This window comes from Chiloscyllium plagiosum, unplaced genomic scaffold (genome assembly GCF_037043375.1).
Source record: "Chiloscyllium plagiosum isolate Xiang-an unplaced genomic scaffold, Cpla_swu_hap1 HiC_scaffold_4, whole genome shotgun sequence".
Taxonomy (NCBI): domain Eukaryota; kingdom Metazoa; phylum Chordata; class Chondrichthyes; order Orectolobiformes; family Hemiscylliidae; genus Chiloscyllium; species Chiloscyllium plagiosum.
Window position 1 is genome coordinate 142262553 of NW_028270142.1, and position 22185 is coordinate 142284737.

The window sequence follows — 22185 nt, forward strand, 5'->3', positions numbered from 1 at the left end:
GCCACAACATGACCTCCTAACTCCAATACACAATGAACTGAATGGATGAATGGAAAATGGCAGTGGGAGTATAGTATAGGAAAGTGTAAAGTTCATCGTCAGAATAGAAAAACAGACCTTTTTTCTGTGTTGTGAAACTGGTAAATGATAACATTCAATGAGATATTTAGTTTTGGTAATATAAAAAATGCAGAAAGTAAGCAGACAGGTACAGACAGCAGTTGGGAAGGCAAATGATACAAGTCTATTGCAAACTGTTCTCTGGTCAGCTCCAGAAAATGATGCTCAAAGGAATTATCTCAAAAATCATTCGACAACCTCCTCATCCAGGCTACTGTTTATCACCCGATTTCTCTCGTTTATATGTAACTTATCACTGATGATCATTGCCATTGTCACAAACACCCAATATTTCTTGATGTGTGCTTTGTCTTAAATTTCCAAAGGAATTTAGTAATGTAGTCAGATGGAGAAAGGGTAGATTAAAATGTGAGTCATACCTGGCACATTTATTGCCTGTTTTCAATTGCTCTCTGAACTCAGAGGCTGTCCAGGGGCATTGTGAGTTAGCCACATTGCCGTGTGCCGAGAGTCATACGTGGATGAGACTGGGTAAGAATGGCAGATTTCCTTCCATGAAGCACAGGAGGAAACAAGATTTTTTTTAAAATCACAAACAATAGCGTTCGCCATTCAACTAGCTTTTATTGAATTCAAATTGATTATCGTACCCAGGAGGCATTCAAACCCAGTCTGTGGATAATTAACCTACAACTACTGATTCAGTGACATTACCATAATGCCACCAATTCCCCTTATACTTGTATAAAGAACACAACAGGTTAACAGGCAGCTACAGCAAGCAATGAGGACAGCAAATGGCATGTGAGTCTTTGTTCTAAGGGGACTGGAATATAAGAATAAAGAAGCCCTGTACAGGGTTTTGGTGAGACCATACTTGCATACTGTGTGCAATTTTCTTTAATTCATTCACCAAACATGCTTGTCGCTGACTGGGCCAGTACTTATTGCCAGTCCCTAGTTGCTCCTTGAGAAGGTGGTGGTGAGCTGCCTTCTTGAACCGCTGCAGTCCATGTGCTGTAAGTCCCTAAATAAGATCATAACATGTAAGAGTAGAAGTAGGCCATTCAGCTCATTGAGTCTGCTCTACCACTCAATGAGTTTATGGCTCATCTGACAATCCTCAATCCCCTTTTCTGCTTTTTCCCCATCACCCTCGATTCCTTTTGCTGATTAATAATCTGTCTGTCTCAGCCTTGAATATATTTAATGCCCCAGCCTTGACAGCCCTCTGTGGTAAGGAATTCCACAGATTCACCCCCCTCTGAGCGAAGAAATTCCTCCTCATCTCTGTCTTCAGTTGTCGATCCTTTTTTTTGCCTTAATTGGCCTATAGAAATTTTCTGCCAGCACTATTATTTGAAGTATATTATTTGACAGATGTGAGTGTGTTATCAGTATTCTACATTAATAATACTTCCTCTGTGCATGTTCTGTGTGACTCATTATTAGGACTGGAGAAGAACGTAAGTATGTAAGTTAGCTCACTGAGCTTGAAGGTTTGTTTTCAGATGTTTCGTCACCATGACTCGGTAACATCAGTGAGCGTCTCCGGTGAAGCGCTGGTGGTATGTCCTGCCTCTCTATTTATAGGTCTTGGTTTGTTAATGTGAATGATGTCATTTCTAGTTCTTTTTTTCAAGGGAAGGTAGATGAGATCGAAATCGATGTGTTTATTGATGGAGTTCTGGTTAAAATGCCATGCCGCTAAGAATTCTCGTGCGTGTCTTTGTTTTGTCTGTCCCAGGATGTGTGTTGTCCCAGTCAAAGTGGTGTCCTCCTTTGTCTGTATGTGTGGAAACTAGTGAGAGTGGGTCATGTCTTTGGTGGCCAATTAGTATTCATGTATCCTGGTGGCAAGTTTCCTGCTAGTTTGCCCGCTGTAGCGTTTTTTTACAGAGCTTGCATGGTATATTGTAAATGATGTTAGCTTTGCTGGTGGTATCTAATGAATCCTTTAGGTTCATTAGTGGCTGTTTACGTGTGTTGGTAGGTTTGCGGGCTACCATGATGCCAAGGGGTCTGAGTAGTCTGGAAGTTATTTCTGATCTATCTTTGATGTAAGGTAATGTGGTATAGTTTTTGGTTGTGTTGTGTCTGCTTGTTTGGGTTTGTTTCTGAGGAATTAGTGGATTGTGTATATTGGGTACCCATTTTTCTTGAAAACGTTGTATAGATATCTTTCTTCTGCTGTTTGTAGTTCTTGGGTGTTGCAGTATGATGTAGCTCGTCGAGATAATGTCTTGACGCAGCTCCGTTTATGGGTGTTGGGATGATTGCTTCTGAAGTTAAGTTTTTTGACTCTATCGTGGCACGTTTACACTGGTCTCTGACACAATGAATCGCACTCAAGGATTTCTTTTGGGAATGGGAGACTGTTGAATTTAACAAGATGATGGATGAGGAATGAAATATTCCTTGGACTTTCATGACTGTTTGTCAGTGCTGTCTAGACACTTGCCTTGCTCGCTCTGCTTTCCCTGTCTGGCTTGCCGTTGCAATAAGCAGAAAAATACCACAACACAACTCCAGCACACGCAAGACAATGATGATAAAAGGTTGTTGATAGAGTAGATACAGGGAAATTCTTTTTATGTTTTTTTTTAAACAGGACCTGCAACTCAGAAAACAGTTTTATTACTAACAAGTGGAAACAATTGGGAACGGTCACTCTCTTAGGACTGAGTTTTGGAGATTTGATTTTCCCTCTTACAAGGCTGTGATACTTTGCATATCTCTTCCTCAGGAAGCAATGGAGGCAGGGTCATTGAATATTTTAAAGATGGCCATTGGCATAGGGAGGATATTGTGAAACCGGAGAGGTTCAGGAAAGATTTACCAGGAGGTTGTCAGAAATGGAGGATTGAGATACAGAGAGAGGCTGGATAGGCTGGGACAATTGGAGCACAGGAGTTTGAGGGGTGACCTTGTTGAGTTGTATAAAATCATGAGGGGCCATTAGATAAGGTGAACAGTAAACGTCTTTTCCCTAGGGTGAGGGAGTTCAAAACTTGGGGGGCATATTTTTTGAGGGGAGAGGAGAAAGCTTTAACAAAGACACAAGGAGCAACCTTTTCAGACAGCCAGCAGTTTGTGTGAGGAATGAACTGCCAGAGAAAGTGGCGGATGCAGGTAAAGTTACAACGTCATTTGGATAAGTACATGAACAGGAAAGGTTTGGAGGGATATGGGCCAAGCGCAGGCAGATTGGACTAGTTTAGTTTGGGAGCATGGTCGGCATGGACTGGTTGGACCTAAGGGTCTGTTTCCGTGCTGTATAGCTCAATGACTCTATGACATAAAAACGAGGAATTGGTGTTGGCCACTCTGCCCCTCAAGCCTGCTGCACGACTCAATAACATCATGGTTGATTTGATTGTAATCTCACCATGTACATTCCTGCCCTGATAAATTTTACCCAGAAACCATCTACCCCTCCCTTAAAAGTATTCTAACTTCCACCTCCTCTTCAGGAAAATCCAAAGATTCACAACCCTCAGAGAAATGAAATTCCCTTTTCCTCTCTGGATGACCCTGATATTTAAACTCCGACCCCTAGTTCTATATATCCCCACATTCCTTCCGCACCCTTTCCACAAACATTCTGTCGAATTCCCTCAGGATTTTATGCATTGACTCAGCTCTTACTATTCTGAACTCCAGCAGTTACAGGCCTAACCTGTCCAGATTTTCCACATAAAGCAACCCACTCATTCCAGTATTAAACTATTACAAGGAAAGATCGGAACGGTTGTTCTTGTTTTCAGTAGGATTGAAGTTTATAAAATCTTGAATAGTCTTGAGAAGGTTCACAAAGGAAAGATGTTTTCTCTCTTGTTTTAAACAGAATCCCTACAGTGTGTAAAAAAAAGCCAACAAGTCCACACTGACCCTCCAAAGAGCCTCCCACCCATATCACTACCCAATAACTCTACACTTACCCCCGATTAATGCACCCAACCTACACACTCCTGAACACTATGGCCAATCCACCCTAACCTGCGCATCTTTGGACTGCAGATGAAAGCGGAACACCTGGAGGGAACCCAGGCAGATATAGGCAGAATGTGTAAACTCCACACCAGACAGTCGCCTGAAGCTGGAATCGAACTCAGGGCCCGGGCACTGTGAGGCAGCAGGGCGAACCACGGAACCACCGTGCCGCCCCGATCTGTGGGACTCCATTTTAAAATTATGGGTCACCCCTTCAGGACAAAGCTGAGGAGAAATATTTTCTGTCAGATGGGTAATGCAACTTTGGACTGTCTGCCTCAAAAGATGTTGGAGAAGGACTGATTGAATATTTTTGAGGATAGATTCTTGAGCTGCAATGGAATGGAAGGTGATCAGATCTAGGTGGGAATGTGGAATTCAAAATACATGCAGGTCAACTCTGCTCTTACAGAGCGGCAGAACAGGCCTGAGAGGCTAAAAGGCCGACCACTGTTCCTAATCGGAATGTCTGCATGACGGGGTGGGTTGGGGTTGGGTGGGGTGGGTGTGAGGGCTAAGGGGGAGGTGGTGATTGTTGAGTTGGGGGAGTACGGAAGGACTGAGCTGCTGGAGTGCAGGATAGAAATCAGGAGTCACTTTGGGGAGTTGGGGTTAGTGATTGCTGGAGCTGAAAAATATGTTGCTGGAAAAGCGCAGCAGGTCAGGCAGCATCCAAGGAGCAGGAGAATCGATGTTTCAGGCATAAGCCCTTCTTCAGGATGGGCTTATGCCCGAAACGTTGATTCTCCTGCTCCTTGGATGCTGCCTGACCTGCTGTGCTTTTCCAGCATCACATTTTTCAGCAACACATTTTTCAGCTCTGATCTCCAGCATCTGCAGTCCTCACTTTCTCCTTAGTGATTGCTGGAGGCAGGCTCACAGTAATGTAAACACTTTAATTAGAGTCATAGAGTCTTAGAGATGTACAGCACAGAAACAGACAATTCGGTCCAACCCGTCCATGCCGACCAGATATCCCAACCCAATCTAGTCCCACCTGCCAGCACCCGGCCCGTATCCCTTCAAACCCTTCCTATTCGTATACCCATCCAAATGCCTCTTAAATGTTGCAATTGTACCAGCCTCCACCACTTCCTCTGGCAGCTCATTCCATAGATGTATCACCCTCTGCGTGAAAAAGTTGCCCCTTAGGTCTCTTTTATATCTTTCCCCTCTCACCCTAAATCTGTGCCCTCTAGTTCTGGACTCCCCCACCCCAGGGAAAGGACTTTGTCTATTTATCCTATCTATGCCCCTCATAATTTTGTAAACCTCTATAAGGTCACCCCTCAGCCTCCGATGCTCCAGGGAAACCAGCCCCAGCCTGTTCAGCCTCTCCCTGTAGCTCAGATCCTCCAACCCTGGCAACATACTTGTAAATCTTTTCTGAACCCTTTCAAGTTTCACAACATCTTTCTGATAGGAAGGAGGCCAGAATTGCACACAATATTCCTAATGTCCTGTACAGCTGCAACATGACCTCCCAACTCTTGTACTCAATACTCTGACCAATAAAGGAAAGCATACCAAACGCCTTCTTCACTATCCTATCTACCTGTGACTCCACTTTCAAGGAGCTATGAACCTGCACTCCAAGGTCTCTTTGTTCAGCAACACTCCCTAGGACCTTACCATTAAGTGTATAAGTCCTGCTAAGATTTGCTTTCCCAAAATGCAGCACCTCGCATTTATCTGAATTAAACTCCATCTGCCACTTCTCAGCCCATTGACGAAGGGCTGAAGGAAAGCAACTGCTGTCCTCTGGACCAGAAGCCGAGCTGGGAAAGCACTTTATCCTACATCAGCATCCATCCCCCTCTTAGCTGTTGCTGCTTTATTGACTGAGGTATGCTGAGGTATTGACTCGTAACTGCCCTTTGCTATGGATTTAGCAATACTGGAATTTAAATCTGATTGACAAATGGTGGCACGGTGGCTCAGTGGTTAGCACTGCTGCCTCACAGCGCCAGGGACCCAGGTTCGATTCCAGCCTCGGGCGACTGTCTGTGTGGAGTTTGCACATTCTCCCCGTTTCTGTGTGGGTTTCCTCCAACAGTCCAAACGTGTGCAGGTTCGGTGAATTGTTCATGCTAAATTGCCCACAATGTTCATAGATGTGTAGGTTAGGTGCATTAGTCAGGAGAAATGTAAGGTAGTAGTGGAATGGGTCTGGGTGGGTTACGCTTCAGGGGGTCAGTGTGGACTTGTTGGGTCAAATGGCCTGTTTCCACACTGTAGGGATTCAATGATCAAGAATACAAAGCTCATCTCAGTCATTGATTGTTGAAGAATCCATCTGCTTCTCTAGCACACTTTAGGGAAGGAAATCTGTCATTCTCATCTGGTCTGACCTACATGTGACTCCAGACCCATGGCAATGTGTTTGACTCTTAACTACCCTCTGGAATGGCTGAGCTAGACACTCAGTTCAAGGAGAATGGCCCAGCCCAGCGACATCCAAATCCCACGGGAACAGATGAATCTGATTTTGTTTTTAATCCTTTGGGGGATATCAGTATTGCAGATTTATCGCCCAGACTTGTGCCAATCCAAGATCAGGTTTTCGTTAATCAGGGGAGAGAGGTGAAACAGTGTCAGAATTGTCCTCAGCAGTAATGACCCTCACATTACCAGCTATGGCAACGCATTTCCACTGCACGGAATGTTTCCACCAATTCACAGCCTTGTGTTGTTCAATCATCAGCTGCAATTTTCTGCAATGGAATTATCACGGTGGAAAATCGTTTGCAGATATCATTTGAAAACAGCAATTATGCACATTAGGAATGGGCAGATCTGATTAACATCAACCCCACTCTTCTTTTGACCAATTTCGGATGCATCACATCAACTGGAAGTTTTAAATCAAACTTGCTCAGAGACTGAACTTGGTATTGCTGTTGGATATCCTTTCATGAGTTATCAGAGACTGGGAATCCTGAGGTAAGAAGCTTTTTTAAAACAATTGTATTTGTGGAATGTGGTTGTGATGTAATATCATGGGATGGTGGCTGGGGCAGCATTTAATCTCTGGTTGAACCCAAGGAGGTGGTAGTGAGCTGGTAGTTCATCTCCTCATACTGCCATAGAGACTTCCAGTACAGAAAAAGGTTCTCCAGCCCATCACATCCATGCCAGTCAGAAACGACCAACTAATCTCCCCAAAGCCTGTCCACCTTCAAGGCACAACACAGGAGTGTGATGGAGTATTCCCCACTTGCCTGGATGGCTGCAGCTCCAACAACACTCAAGAAGCTTGACATCATCCAGGATGAAGCAGCTAATGGATTGGCACAAGCATCCACTTCCTCTGACATCACCGACATGCAGTAACATCAGTGTGTACCATCAACAAGATGAACTGTAGAAATTCACCAAAGATCCTCAGACAGTACCTTGCAAGCCCAGGGCCTTATTAGTCAGAGTATTAAGTACTGGAGTTGCGGCTGTACAGGACATTGGTTAGGCCACTGTTGGAATATTGTGTGCAATTCTGGTCTCCTTCCTATCGGAAAGATGTTGTGAAACTTGAAATGGTTCAGAAAAGATTTACAAGGATGTTGCCAGGGTTGGAGGATGTGAGCTATAGGGAGAGGTTGAGTAGGCTGGGGCTGTTTTCCCTGGAGCGTCGGAGGCTGAGGGGTGACCTAATAGAGGTTTATAAAATCATGAGGGACATGGATAGGATAAATAGACAAAGTCTTTTCCTTGGGGTGGGGGAGTCCAGACCTAGAGGCCACAGGTTTAGGATGAGAGAGGAAAGATATAAAAGAGACCCAAGGGGTAACTTTTTCACACAGGGGGTGGTACATGTATGGAATGAGCTGCTAGAGGATGTGGTGGAGGCTGGTACAATTGCAACATTTAAAAGATAGCTGGGTGGGTATATGAATAGGAAGGGTTTGGAGGGATATGGTCTAGGTGCTGGCAGGTGGGACTAGATTGGGTTGGGATATCTGGTCGGCATGGGCGAGTTGGACCCAATGGTCTTTTGCCATGTTATACATCTCTATGCCTCTATGGCTCTATGACAACTTCCATCTAGAAGGACAAGGGCAACTGATACATGGGAACACCACCCTCTGCAGGTTCCCCGCCAAGCTCCTCACCATCCTGACTTGGAAATATATCACTGTTCCTTCAGTGTCGCTGGGTCAAAATCCTGGAACTCCCTCCCTAAGGGCATTGTGGGTCTACTTACTACATGGACTGCAGTGGTTCAAGAAGGCAGCTCACCCCCACCTTCTCAAGGGGCAACTAGGGACAGGCAATAAATACTGGGCCCTGCCAGTGGGGTCCACGTGCTGTGGACAAATAAAAAAAATGCCTGGAGGAATTCACAAGTTCAAACAGTTTACATCTGTTACTACTCACCTATTGGTGTGGTGTCGATTAGCACATGCATTGTAGTTCCTTTGAGCTGTATTATGTTTCATTTTTAACATATTTGGAAAAAACAAGCTATAAAAGCCAATACGTGGGATGATCAAAAGCAGGTGTGTGCTTATGTGCAATGACGGTGTTGGGAAAACAGCCACTTGTAAAACAACAGCAAACGGTTCGGTTTCCACGCAATACGCTCTGGCTATTAAAGTGTTAAATGCACACTTTGCCCCCAGTTAACTGAGGAGCTATTAACATTCCCTCTCTGCATAATTCACCCACTGTTGAAGGATAGCCTAAATCACACATCGTGAGGCACGCTATTTTAACTTAGCAAATGGGCATCAGATTGTTCAATGCGAGCAGAATAATTGTTACCATCGTCCACCTGCCAGGCTTCTCCTTTGAAAACCCTCTGATGTTGTCGGCATGTAGCTCATTCTGCAAATAAAACGTAAAATTTTAGCTCTTTAAAAATATCAGGCCTTCGTTTAATCCAAATAAGGTGAATTTTTGTTGACCTGCTGTGCTAATGTACTGCACATGTCGAATGGAATTCAGCACAGCTTATCAAACATCTTCCTTGCACACAAAAAATTCAAACAGGTCCAGTAACGTGGAGTGCTCAGTGACAGTCCCGCAGCAGTTCGCTGTTGGCAAACTATTCTTATTGAAACCTTTGCTTAACACTCTCAACTGTAATTATGTGGAAAACCAGTTTGCAACATCAGTGTGTTCAAGTTCCCATTTCTGAATTCACTTAACCTATGCAATATGGTTGGTGAGGCAGTGGCAATTAATCTGGATTAGTCACGTAGAACACCTGAGCTAAGGCACTGGAGGTTAAACAACAAACTGCAGGATGCTAGAGATCTATCATAGAGTCATAGAGTCATAGAGACATACAGCATGGAAACAGACCCTTCAGTCCAACTCGTCCATGCTGATTAGATATCCCAACCTAATCTAGTCCCATTTGCCAGCATTTGGCCCATATCCTTCTAAACTCTTCTGATTCATATACCCATCCAGGTGCCTTTTAAATGCTGTAATTGTACCAGCCTCCACCATTTCCTCTGGCAGCTCATTCCATACACGTACCACCCTCTGTGTGAAAAAGTTACCCCTTTGATCCCTTTTAAAGCTTTCCCCTCTCACCTTAAACTAATTGTTCTCAACTCCCCCACCCCAGGGAAAAGACCTCATCTATTTACCCTATCCATGCCCCTCATGATTTTATAAACCTCTATAAGGTCACCCCTCAGTCTCTGATGCTCCAGGGAAAACAGCCCCAGCCAATTCAGCCTCTTCTTTAGCTCAAATCCTCCAACCCTGGCAACATCCTTGTAAATCTTTACTGAACTCTTTCAAGTTTCACAACATCCGTCCAATAGCAGGGAGATCAGAATTGCGTGCAATATTCCAAAAGTGGTCTAACTAATGTCCTGTACAGCCACATATACTCATTATACTCTTATGCTCAATGCACCGACCCATAAAGGAAAGCATACCAAACACCTTATTCACTATCTTATCTACCTGCGACTCTACATACATGGAACTAAGAACCTGCGCTCCAGGGCCTCTTTGTTCAGCAACACTCCCTAGGACCTTACCATTAAGTGTATAAGTCCAGCCGTGACTTGCCTTTCCAAAATGCAGCACCTCACATTTATCTGAATTAAAATCCACCTGCCACTTCTCAGCCCATTGGCCCATCTCGTCCAGATTCTGTTGTAATCTGAGGTAACCCTCTTCACTGTTCACTACACCTCCAATTTTGGTGTCATCTGCAAACTTACTAACTGTACCTCTTATGCTCGCATCCAAATCATTTATGTAAATGACAAAAAAGTAGAGGACCCAGCACCGATCCTTGTGGCACTCCACTGGTCACAGGCCTCCAGTCTGAAAAACAACCCTCCACCACCACCCTCTGTCTTCTACCTTTGAGCCAGTTCTGTATCCAAATGGCTAGTTCTCCCTGTATTCCATGTGGTCTAAACTTACTAATCAGTCTCCCATGAGGAACCTTGTCAAATGTCTTACTGAAGTCCATATAGATCACATCTACCACTCTGCCCTCATCAATCCTCTTTGTTACTTCTTCAAAAAACTCAGTCAAGTTTGTGAGACATGATTTCTCACGCACAAAACCATGTTGACTATCCCTAGTCAGTCCTTGCCTTTCGAAATATACGTACACCCTGTCCCTCAGGATTCCCTCCAACAACTTACCCACCACCGACATCTGGCTCACTGGTCTACAGTTCCCTGGCTTTTCCTTATCACCTTTCTTAAATAGTGGCACCACATTAGCCAACCTCCAGTCTTTAGGCACCTCAGTTCTGCAGAAGGATCCCTGGACTCAAAACATTAACTCATTTGTGGATCATGGTGCACAATGCATTGTTTGCTGTTTGCAAAGTTGTTGTTTATGAGGTTTTCCGAGAAAGCGTATCCTCAGAGTAGTGGGATTTTGTTGTATGTTTCCTTAATTTTTCTCTCAGGTTGAGGTGCACTGGAAAGTCCCGGCTTCTGTAGGATTGAATTCATAATAATCACCACGCTCTGAGTGAAGAGGTTCTTCTTTATCTCAGTCCTAAGTGCCTTCTCTTTTATTCCGATACTGTCTCCTGACCTTTGGAGCTAAATACTGTAGATGCTGGAATCTGTACTGAAAACGGCAAATACTGGAGATTACAGTGGGTCAGGCAGCATCCATGCAGAGAGAGAGCCAGCTAACGTTTCAAGTCTAGATGATGCTTCATCATGAATGTTGTCCCCTACAACACTTCACTTCAGCTCTGATGAAGACTCATCTGGACGCGAAACATTAGCTTGCCTTCTGCCCTAGTCCTAGACCCCAGAGCAGAGGAAGTATCCTTCCTACCTCTACTCTGCCTGTCCCTTTAAGACTTTTGGACGTTTCTATGTGATCTCCTCTCATTTGTCTCCAGAGAATAGGGGCCCAGACTCCTCAATCTCACGTCAACCCAGGGGTCAGTCAGTCTGGTGAACCTTTGATGCAATTTCTCTGGCAATATATCCTTCCTTTGGCAAGGCCCTGGAACTGTGCACGATACTGCGGTGTACTCTCAGCAGTGTTCTATACAATTGAAGAAAGACTTCTTTGCTCCCGTACTTAAATCCCTTTGCAATAAAGTCCAATGCAGTATTTACTTTCCGAATTGCTGTGAACAAGGTCATCTAGGTACCTTTTGACATCCATACTTTCAATTCTCTCACTGTTCAAGAAACACTCTGCACCACCTCCATTCTTCCTACCAAAGTGCATAACCTTACATTTCTTCCAGATTACCTTCCATTTTACCCTCGCAGAATCCCCCGAAGCCTGTTTTGCATTCTCCTCACAATGTCACATTTCATCTGTAAACCTGGAAATGTTATATTTTTTCCTGTGTTATGGACCAGACCAACCACCCTAAAAATATATTCAGAAGATCATCTAGACTCTAACTTTTCCTTTTTTAAAGGTAAGTGCCAGGTATTACATTCAAGATTAGAGTGGTGCTGGGAAAGCACAGCAGGTCAGGCAGCATCCAAGGAGCAGGAGAATCGATGTTTCGGGCAAAAACCCTTCATTAGGGCTTCCTGATGAAGGGCTGTTGCCCTGAAACATTGATTCTCCTGCTCCTCGGATGCTGCCTGACCTGCTGTGCTTTTCCAGCACCACACTCTTGACACCTTTGGCAAAGACAAGTTCAGTAAAGTAGGTGATCTCACAGATAATTCTCCAGACCAGGAGGAAAAACATCAAGAGGAAACTCAGAGACAGTGAGCGAGTAGTAGTGGGAGATGTGCCTATGGCTTCCCAATCCCAGCTTCAAGACCCAAGCAACTGCTACTAAAAAGCTAAAACCAAAAATCCTGGTTTTGTGGGAACTTGACCCCACCCATTCAGGCTGCTTCTATTGTTCTAACTTTAAAAAACAACCTAAGGCCTCACAAGGCATTTACTTTATTAGATTCAAATAGACAGTTCTTAACGTCTGTCTTAAAGACTCTCTTAAAAAAAACCCAGGACCAAAATACCTCTTAAAGCCATAATATCATCATAAGAGGGGACTGTGATGTTATGTCATTGTTGGTGGACTGTTAATCCAGAGACCCAGGTAATGTTCTGGGGACCTGGGTTCGAATCCCATCACAATAGCCAATGAAAGTTTAATTCAATGTTTAGAAATCTGGAATTAAGAGTCAAATGCTGACCATGAATCCATTGTGGATTGTTGGGAAAACCCGTCGGGTTCACTCATGTCCTTTAGGGAAGGAAACTGCCATCCTTACCTGGTCTGGTCTACACATGACTCTAGACCCACAAGCAATGGGATTGAAACTTAACTGCCCTTTGGGTAATTAGTGATGGAGAATAAGTGCTGGCCGAGCCAATGATACCCTCATCATGTGAATGAATAAAGAAAAAAGAAATTCCTCATCTCTTGCTTGTGAACAACCCAGGGCTTTACAGACCCCCCTCTGGTTTCAAACTGTGAATGATCCACTTATTAATATCCTCTGTTTCCTTCTATTGTTTATATTTCTCCATCCCTAATTGCCCTGGAACAGATTGGCTTTCTCAGCTATTTCATGCTATGGTATTGGATCACTTGTAGGCCAGATTTCCCTCCTGAAAGAGTATTAGTGAACCAGGTGGATTTTCAATCATAGTGGTTACCTGATATCTAGCTTTAGATTCTTTTAAAAATTGAATTCAAATGTCACCATCTACCATAGCAGGATTTGAGCCCATGTCCCCAGAATATTAGCCTGCGAACATGGATTACTAGACCAGGGAGATTACTATTATAACACACCTTTTCCCTGTTAGCCTACCTGTAAACCAGCCTGATATATTACTTTCAATCACATGTAAAGTAATTTTATTCACCAACCTTCTTTGGATTTTTTCAAAAGCCTTCTGAAATTCCAAATACATCACATTCATTGATTTCCATCTTATTGACTCTGTTAATAACAGAAAGCACTATCAGGTTTGTCAAACATGATTTCCCATTTATGAATCCATGTTGACTTTGTCCAATTGTACAATTATTTCCTAATATCTAGTAACCAGATCCTTTATAATAGATTCCAGCTTCTTCCTTCCTATTGAGATCATTTGTGGATGTGGTGCCAATCTAGCGAACTGCTTTGTCCCGGATGGAGTTGAGCTTCTTGAGTGTTGTTGCAGCTGCCCCCATCCAGGGCAAGTGGGGAGTATTCCATCACACTCCTGACTTGTGCCTTGTCGATGATGAGCAGGCTTTGGGGAGGCAGGAGGTGAGTTACTCACTGCAAATTTCTGAACTTCTGACCTGCTCTTGTAGCCACGATATCTGTATGGCTGGCCCAGTCTGTTTCTGGTCAATGGTAACTCTCAGGATGTCGAAAGTGTGGTAGAATTCAGCAATGGTGATGCTATTGAGCATTACAGAATCATAGAGTCCCTACAGTTTGGAAAGAGGCCAATCAGCCCATTGAGTCTGCACTGACCCTCTGAAGACCATCCCACCCAGATCCTATCCCTATAACCCTGCAACTCCTCATCTCAGACCAAAATGGCGGGGCCCATTTATCCCTAGTTATATTGTAAGCCAAAGAGGTCAGGACCTTAAGACATAGAGAGAATGTTTCCCCTTGTAAGGTACTCTGGAAGGAGAGGGCATTGTTTTAGGCTGTGTTGGTGGAGGGGAGCAGATTTAAAACAGAGATGAGGAGGAAGTATTTCTCGCAAAGGTTAGTGAGTCTATGGAATTCACTCCCCCAGAGTGCGGTGGATGCTGGCACATTGAGTAAATTTAATGAGGAGATAGATTTTTAATTAGTAGCAGTTAAAGAGTTATGGGGGGGGGGCGAGCAGAAAAGGGGAATTGAGGCTGAGGTAAGATCAGCCATGATTATAAAGAACAAAGATTTACTGCCTAGGAACAGGCTCTTCGGCCCTCCAAGCCTGAGCCGATCCAAATCCACTGTCTAAACCTATTGCCCAGTTCCTAAGCATCTGTATCCCTCTGCTCCCCATCTACTCATGCGTCTGTCCAGATGCATCTTAAATGAATCTACTGTGCCTGCCTCTACCACCTCTGCTGGAAACACGTTCCAGGCACCTGTATTAAATGGCGGAGCAGGCTCGAGGGGCTGAATGGCCTTCTGCTGCTCCTAGTTCTGATGTTCCCTTCCCTGAAGGACAGGAGTGTAGCAGATGGGTTCCTCTAACAATCGATGATGGTTCCGTGATCACTGAGGTGAGCTTACAACTCCAGCCCACATTCCTTACAGGGGCAACAGCCTCTCAGCATCATCATATCAATATTTTCTGCAAAGATCCAAAATAGTTGAGAGGAAAAGGCAATGCATTGAAAGTGAGGAGACAGAGACCGACTGAGCTGGGGAAAGGCAGGAGCAGAGAAAACGAGATTCCCAGGCTGAAGAAAATAGTGTTAGAGTAGTCATGGAAACTAAGAACTAGGGGAATTAAAATTGCCCGTTGAGGTGAAAGAAAGACTTTAAATTCACAGACATCAGGAGAGATTGAGAGAGGAGGCAGCAAAATCAGCCGTTGATGCAAGACAATACTCTTTGATCAGATAAATCAGGTAGCAGCTGCCAAATTCTTTCTGAGGAGAATTCAAACAAGATGCCTTGCGATGAAACCTTTTGAAGGTAGATTCTCTAACGGCATGCAGCTAGGGGTCCACCCTCCTAACGTGTGCAGCCTTACCTCGGACTGACAACGTCTGCTGAGCAGATGTGAACAAATACCACCGCACCAGTCAATTCGCCAGAGAGTGATTACTCATCGAAGCTCTGCCATTCCCTTATATGCTGAAAAAAATACCCTTTCCTGCTTTTTCAAACTGCTTTTCCAAACACTTATAAAATTGTACTGTGCAGTGTTGAAGTGTGTGGTTGGTGATCCTGTGCTTTGGTTAGCAGGAATATATAAACTCACAGTGAATCACAATGCACCTGCTCCAATGATCCCTGCGTACATTTCAAGGAGCTGAAGAACCACTTAAACTGCTGCGAATGCTGAAGCATTTAATAAGCTTATGAAGAGCACAGCTGTTGGAGAATATAGAGACAAAAATGTGGCTTGAATTCGGATTGCTGTGCACAACTCAGCTCTCTGATAAAAGTGACAAACTAAAGATTTACAAGGCTCTGTTTAGTTTAATTTTTTTTCACACTGTGTGAGCTTCAATGGCTGGACCTGGCATTTATTGCCCGTCCCTAGTTGCCCCCTTGAGAAGGTGGGGGTGAGCTGCCTTCTTGAACCACTGCAGTCTGTGTGCTGTAGGTAGACCCACAATGCCCTTAGGGAGGGAATTCCAGGATGTGACCCAGTGACAATGAAGGAACAGTGTTTCCATGTTGGGATGATGAGGGGAACTTGCAGTGTGGGGGGCGGGGGGGGAGGGGAAACTTGCAGGGGAGGGAATATTGCAGGGGGTGGTGTTCCAGTGTATCTGCTGTCCTTGTCCTTCCAGATGGAAGTGGTCATGGGTTTGGAAGGTGCTGTCGGAGGATCTTTGATGGATTTCTGCCGTGTATCTTGTAGATGGTACAAAAACAGAGGTTGCTGGAAAAGCTCAACAGGTCTGGCAGCATCTGTACAGAGAAAGCAGAGTTAACGTTTTGGGTCCGGTGACCCTTCCTCAGAACTGAGGAAGAGTCACTGGGCCTGAAACGTCAACTCTGATTTCTCTTCACAGATGGCGCCAGACCTGCTGAGCTTTTCCAGCAACCTCTGTTTTTGAATCTTATTTACAGCAGTCACTCTTCTTTCAGTTTTTTTTGTAGATAGTGCACACTACTGCTACTGAGTGTCGTGGTGGAGGGAGTGGATGTTTGTGGATGTGGTGCCAATCAAGTGGTTGATTTGTCCTGGATGGTGTCATGTTTCTTGAGTGTTGTTGGAGCTGTCCCCATCCAGATAAGTGGGGAGTATTCCACTCCTAGCTTGTGCTTTGTAGATGGTGGACAGTCTTTGGGGATTCAGGAGGTGAGTAACTCACTGCAGTATTCCTAGTCTTTGACCTGCTCCTGGAGCCACTGTATTTATCTGGCGAGTCCAGTTTAGTTTCTGGTCAGTGTTGCCAGTGGGAGATTCAGCGACGGTAAGACCATTGAATGTCAAGGGTTGGTGATCAGATTCTTGACAGAGATGGTCATTGCCTGGCACTCAGTTGACATGAATGTTACTTGCCACTTGTCAGCCCAAACCTGGATATTGTCCAGCTGTTGTTGCATTTGGACACAGATCGCTCCAGTACCTGAGGAATCGTGAATGGTGCTGAACATTGTGCAATCATTGGCGAACAGCCCCCACTTCTGACCTCATGATGGAGGGAAGGTCATTGATGAAGCAGCTGAAGATGGTTGGGCCTAGGACACTAGCCTGAGGAACTCCTGCAGATTCGTCCGGAGCTGAGATGACTGACCTCTAACTACCATGACCATCTTCCTGTGAGCCAGGTATGACTCCAACCAACGAAGAATTCTCCCCCTGGTTCCCACTGACTCCTGAAGCCACATGTGGTCAAGTGCACCCTTGATATCAAGGGCTGTTGCTGTCACCTCACCTCTGGAATTCAGCTCCTTTGTCCATGTTTGCAGACATTAATGATATCCATCACATTTATATTAGGGACCATAAAAGTATGACCTTGACCACAAGGTGTGAGATTACAGAGCTAATCATTGGTGTATTTATCACAAGAGGGAACAAGGTTTGAGAATTTGATTGGTTTGTATAACTTAGCCTGTTTTTTTTTTTACTCAGTGTAACAGAACACTTGTTAAATCATTGCTATGGTCCATCAAACCAAGCAGTTAACACTCAGTCACTTTCATGTTGAAAAATTATATTCATGGAGGATTTTATCCAAAGCTGTCTGTTCCTTTTGTTAATCAAAGTCACAGTGCTGTTTTAACCCAGTTTCGATCCATCACAAGGAATGCTCAAAACAAACACAGGAAGAAGAGGAGACCGTTCAGATCCGTGAACCTGTTTCAGGGTTCAGGGCTGCTCTCAGATCAAGATGGTCGTGTAATCATACAATCATAGCCCACTGAGTCTGCCCTGACCCATCTACACCAGTTCCACTTGAATGTTATGACACATCGAGTGCCCATCCAGGGACTTTTTAAAGGTTGTGAGGTTTCCCACCTCACTTACCCTCCCAGACCGCACATTCCAGACCCCACCACCCTCTGGGTGAAATTTCTTTTCCCCAAATCTCCTCTAAACCTCTTGCCTTCCTCCTTAAAATAATACATTGTGACTAATCCTTCAACTAAGGGGAGCAGCTACTTTCTATCCCCACCCTGTCCATGCTGAATCAAAATCCCCCAACCCCCCCTTCCTAATGGCACTGTCAATCTCAAGCTCCCTCACAAATTGCTGCCTTTCAAGATGGCAGCTCCACAACACCAGAGCATTTCAGGATAGGCTGGCTTTCTTGGAGTGGGTTAACTCAGTTGTCAGGATGGGTTGGTTCGTGATATTAACAATGTGGGTTCAATTCCTGCATCATCTGAGCTTACCATGACTAATGCATTCAATTCTTATCTCCCTGCTGTAGGAAAGATGGCGCTAAACTTGAAAGGGTTCAGAAAAGATTTACAAGGATGTTGCCAGGGTTGGAGGGTTTGAACAACAGGGAGAGGCTGAACAGGCTGGGGCTGTTTTCCTTGGAGCGTCGGAGGCTGAGGGATGACCTTCTAGAGGTACATAAAATCATGAGGGGGGTGGATAGGATAAATAGACAAAGTCTTTTTTCCCTGGGCTGGGGGAGTCCAAAACCAAAGGCCATAGGTTTAGGGTGAGAGGGGAAAGATACAAAAGAAGAAAGTGAGGACTGCAGATGCTGGAGCTCAGAGTCAAGAGTGTGGTGCTGGAAAAACATAGCAGGTCAGGCAGCATCCGAGGAGCAGGAGAATCGACGTTTCGAGCAAAGGCCCTTCATCAGGAATAATTTGAAAGGAACCTAAGGAGCAACGTTTTCACCCAGAGAGTGGTGTGTGTATGGAATGAGCCGCCAGAGGAAATGGTGGAGGCTGGTACAATTACAACATTTAAAAGGCATCTGGATGGGTATATGAGTAGGAAGGGTTTAGAAGGATATGGGCCAAATGCTGGAAAATGGGGCTAGACTAATTTAGGATATCTGATCGGCCTGGATGGGTTGGGCCGAAGGGTCTGTTCCTGTGCTGTACATCTCTATGATTCTATGACAGTCCTTCTCCACCTCCCCTTTCACCTGACCTGTGGTGACCCTCAGGTTAAACCACCACCCTTCATCTCTCGCTAATGAGTGAGTGGGACTATGACTACTCAATTTTGTAACCATTTGGGATGGGTAACAACATTCTGACCCAACCAGTGACACCCACAGCGCTTCAACCCAACAAATAAGCAAACACTTCACCTGACGAAGGAGCAGCGCTCCGAAAGTGTGTGATGTCAAATAAACCTGTTGGACTGTAACCTGGTGTTGTGTGACTTCTGATCTTGTCCACCCCAGTCCACATCAAACAAGAAAAAAAGGACGATTTCCAACACGGCCCTGTTAGCGTGAAGCTCTGCCTGCTGACGGTATGTATTGCAAACTTGCCCACGCAGTTGGCACGATTTCTGAAACAAAATTGGCAGGAGAAACGAGCCTCATGTGGACAGGAGCACAAACTCTGACAAATGGAACTCCCCCCCCAGCTTCGTCAATTGAAAGCGGGTCCGATGCTGAGTGTTTTGAATTGTTCTGGGCTTGGAGATTTTGTGATTCAACACGATGTGATGAGAGAATGCAGCAAGTGGTCAGCAAACTTGTGTGTAAACCGACCTGTCACACTGCATCTGCTGTTAAACTCGGTGAAGTTGAATTAATTTATTCGTACAAGCAGGGATTTTCTTTAATCAAACCCATCTGCTTCAGTGTGTGCTGTTATAATAGCAATTCCCAGAGTGTGACTTTTATACAAGAGCTACGCCTTGTTACAGGGAGTATATTCAGAGAGGCACAAAAGGTTTAAACACAGAAAGAAGCTACAATTATGTTCAACATTTATTGTCCTTTTCAATTCTTTGCACTTGATGAAGTCAAGATAATACAAATGTCACCCAATGACTCTCCTTCATCATATCTAACTGCTCACATATTGTGTTACTGCTTGTTTCTGCAGTGAAGCTGTGAGGCATTTAGAGATACCGAAGAGACACAGAATAATTACAAATCCTGTCTCAGAATTGTGCAGGCAGAAGGTAGCCGCTGGATGCGAGAGTATTGTGTGTGCTTCTGGAACCGACATTATCAGAGGGATGTGATAACACTGGTGAGGGTGTAGAGGGGATTTACCAGGCTGGGCTGGCGAGTTTTTTAAAACTCATTCGCAGGATACCAGGGCGGTTACTGGCTAGCCCAGCACTTATTGCCCAGAGGGCAGTTAAGAGTCAACCATGTTGCTGTGGGACAGGAGTCACACGTGGGCCAGGATGGTAGTTGCCCTCCGGAAATGACCTTAGTGAACCAGATGGGACTTTCAAACAATCATTAGGTTCTTAATTCCCAGATTTTTGTTGACTACACACTCCACCATGGCAGGGTTCAAAGCTTAGCCCCAGGAACATTATTACCTGGGTTGCTGGATTAACCACTGGGCCATTCACCTCGGGGGACAGTTTCGAACCCAGTGCAGGGGGAGAGAGAGAGAGATCGATCCCAGTTCGGGAGGAGAGAGAGAGATTGTGCCCAGTTCGGAGGGAGAGAGAGAGAGATCGAGCCCAGTGCGGGGGGAGAGAGAGAGAGAGAGAGATCAAGCCCAGTGCGGGGGGAGAGAGAGAGAGAGCGAGATCGAGCCCAATGTGGGGGGAGAGAGAGAGAGAGAGATCGAGCCCAGTTTGGGTGGGAGAGAGATCGAGCCCAGTGTGGGGGGAGAGAGAGAGATTGAACCCAGTGTGGGGGTGAGAGAGAGAGAGATCGAGCCCGGTGTGTGGGGAGAGAGCGAGATCGAGCCCAGTTTGGGGGGGGGAGTGAGCGAGATCAAGCCCAGTTTGGGGGGGAGAGAGAGAGATCGAGCCCATTGCAGGAGGAGAGAGAGAGAGATCGAGCCTACTGCGGGGAGAGAGAGAGAGATCGATCCCAGTTCGGGGGTATAGAGAGAGAGATCAAGCCCAGTGCGGGGGGAGAGAGAGAGAAATCGAGCCCAGTGCAGGGAGAGAGAGAGAGAGAGAGATCGAGCCCAATGTGGGGGGAGAGAGAGAGATCGAGCCCAGTTTGGGTGGGAGAGAGATCGAGCCCAGTGTGGGGGTGAGAGAGAGAGATCGAGCCCATTACAGGGAGAGAGAGAGAGAGAGATCGAGCCCAGTTTGGGTGGGAGAGAGAGATCGAGCCCAGTGTGGGGAGAGAGAGAGATCGAGCCAGTTCGGGTGGGAGAGAGATCGAGCCCAGTTTGGGGGTGAGAGAGAGAGATCGAGCCCATTACGGGGAGAGAGAGAGAGAGAGAGAGATCGAGCCCAGTTTGGGTGGGAGAGAGAGATCGAGCCCAGTGTGGGGGGAGAGAGAGAGAGAGAGAGAGATCTATCCCAGTTCGGGGGGAGAGAGAGAGATTGAGCCCAGTGCGGGGGAGAGACAGAGAGATCGAGCCCACTTCGGGGGGAGAGAGAGAGAGAGAGATCAAGCCCAGTGCAGGGGAAGAGAGAGAGATTGTGCCCAATGTGGAGGGAGAGAGAGATCAAGCCAGTTCGGGTGGGAGAGAGATCGAGCCCAGTGCGGGGGGGGGGGGAGGGGGAGAGAAATCGAGCCCATTACGGGGGAGAGAGAGAGAGATCGAGCCCAGTTCGGGGGTGAGAGAGAGAGATCGATTCCAGTTCGGGGAGAGAGAGAGAGAGAGAGAGATCGAGCCTATTACGGGGGGAGAGAGAGAGAGAGATCGAGCCCAGTGTGGGGGGAGAGAGAGAGATCGATTCCAGTTCGGGGGGAGAGAGAGAGAGAGAGATCGAGCCCAGTGCGGGGGGGAGAGAGAGAGAGATCGAGCCCAGTTCGGGGGTGAGAGAGAGAGATCGATTCCAGTTCGGGGAGAGAGAGAGAGAGAGAGAGATCGAGCCTATTACGGGGGGAGAGAGAGAGAGAGATCAGGCCAGTGTGGGGGAGAGAGAGAGATCGATTCCAGTTCGGGGGGAGAGAGAGAGAGAGAGATCGAGCCCAGTTCGGGGGTGAGAGAGAGAGATCGATTCCAGTTCGGGGAGAGAGAGAGAGAGAGAGAGAGATCGAGCCTATTACGGGGGGAGAGAGAGAGAGAGATCAGGCCAGTGTGGGGGAGAGAGAGAGATCGATTCCAGTTCGGGGGGAGAGAGAGAGAGAGAGATCGAGCCCAGTGCGGGGGGAGAGAGAGAGAGAGAGATTGAGCCCAGTGCGGGGTTGAGAGAGAGAGAGATCGAGCCCAGTGTGGGGAGTTAGAGAGAGAGAGAGCGAGATCGAGCCCAGTGTGGGGTTGAGAGAGAGAGAGAGAGAGATCGAGTCCAGTGTGGGGAAGGAGAGAGAGAGAGATCGAGCCCAGTGTGGGGGAGGGGGGAGAGAGAGTGATTGAGCCCAGTGTGGGGAGAGAGAGAGAGAGAGAGATCGAGCCCAGAGAGGGGGAGGGGAGAGAGAGAGAGATCAAGCCCAGTGTGAGGGGAGAGAAAGAGATCGAGCCCAGTTTGTGGAG

The 22185-nt window shown here is 46.0% G+C and overlaps 1 long non-coding RNA gene across 2 annotated transcripts; it reads right to left on the minus strand.

Annotated features, from left to right (window-relative positions):
- Window positions 1-1055: 1055 nt before the first annotated feature.
- Window positions 1056-19229, minus strand: LOC122549522 (uncharacterized). Of its 2 annotated transcripts, none has more exons than XR_006311549.2 (3): window positions 15203-15315; window positions 8836-8898; window positions 1056-1108 (listed from the first exon to the last, which is right to left on the minus strand). It is a non-coding gene; the product is annotated as an uncharacterized LOC122549522 (long non-coding RNA). The 2 variants fall into 2 exon arrangements; XR_015756871.1 differs by lacking the exon at window positions 15203-15315 and adding an exon at window positions 18915-19229 and having other exon boundaries at window positions 1069-1108.
- Window positions 19230-22185: the final 2956 nt, after the last annotated feature.